We start from the raw sequence: 1,440 nt of genomic DNA, 5'->3' as shown, positions 1-1,440 counted from the left end.
GGCGCGGCCCGGGCTGCCCCGGCGGCCGCGGCTCTTTCCCGGCGGCACGTGCGCGTCGCTCCCGCCGTCCGCGGACTCGCGCCGCTCTACAGTGGGCGCCGAGGTCCAGGAGACGCCCAGCGCTTCTAGGTCTGCGCGACCCTCTAGCCCTAGTTCAGTAGCAAGACAGTCTGGATGGAGGTGCAACTGTTAGGGAATCCATCAACAAGAAGCTGGTTCCTGTGACCTAGGAATGCCAAGCGAAGGAGGGGCCGGGCCCGGCTTGAGACCCAGGACATAGAGCAGGCTTCGAGGCACTGCAAGAAAAAGACAGATTTATTCTGATGTCTAGATGAGAGGTCAAGAGGATGACTGAGACCCGAGGTGAGGTCAACAGAATAGTGGTCAAGAGCATGATTTTTTCTGGAGCCAAATTGCCTGGTTTTTTTTCGTTTCTGGCTCAACTACTTAACCTGGTGTCTGGCTTTGGACACTTTAATTTCTCTATGCATCAAGTTTCTTCATCTGTAAAGTGCGATCATAATAGTACCTACCAATAGAGCTAGTTAGTGCAACATTATCATTTGTTCAAAAAAAGTCATTGCTTCTGACAAAAAGTCACATTTCTTGTGATTTTTCAGGAACTTGATGTTCAGATCAGTACTACTTTAAATAGGCTACTGTGTACAATCCCATCGCTGCTTAAAACTTCTCAAATGTTAAGGTTTTGTCCCATCTTTCTCTAGGTCAGTTTCCCTTTTTATATCATGGAAATTCATCAAAAGTTTTAATCTCCAGAGTCTTCCATTAAGAGATGCCATAAAAAGATGAATGATGTAAACCTTCCAACACCTAATTAGCTGACAGTTAAATGATTTATTCAACAGAAGCTAGAAAAGTTAGGGGGTACAAATAACGAAAAGGCTTCCTGTCCTTGATTCCAGGAACTAGAATCACTAAAGCTGGCAAGCGTATGTGGTTGTTATTATCTCTCTTTTCCAGCTGGTGAAAACTGACACCAAGAAACTGGGTGCTGTGAGGAGGGGTAGAAGGAGGAGTCGGGGTCACAGGAGAGATAGAAGGAGGAGTCAGGGTTACCACCACTTCCTAGGGCAGACACTTTAAGAGTTGTGCATAAGATTAGGTCTTAGATGGTCTCTAAGGCTCCTTCTAGGTCACAGTTGTTGTAGTCTATCGTATATATATTTTATAAGGAATTACAAATTAACACTTCCCTTTGGGCCTTCATTTAAACCAGATTTGTGAACTCTAGTATTTATTTTCATGATGCTGATACAACAATGGCATAAGTAGTTTGAAATATGAACTTGGAGATAAAACAGATCAGGGCTTGGCAAGTCATGGAAAGCTTTTTCAACACCCAAACACATCTCCAAAAGTTACAGAATCTCAGGTTAGCAGTCAACCAGATTTGGGATCTTCTGAATTTCTGAAAGTCAG

This window comes from Trichechus manatus, unplaced genomic scaffold (genome assembly GCF_000243295.1).
Source record: "Trichechus manatus latirostris isolate Lorelei unplaced genomic scaffold, TriManLat1.0 scaffold00067, whole genome shotgun sequence".
Lineage (NCBI taxonomy): Eukaryota > Metazoa > Chordata > Mammalia > Sirenia > Trichechidae > Trichechus > Trichechus manatus.
This window is presented reverse-complemented; position numbering follows the sequence as displayed.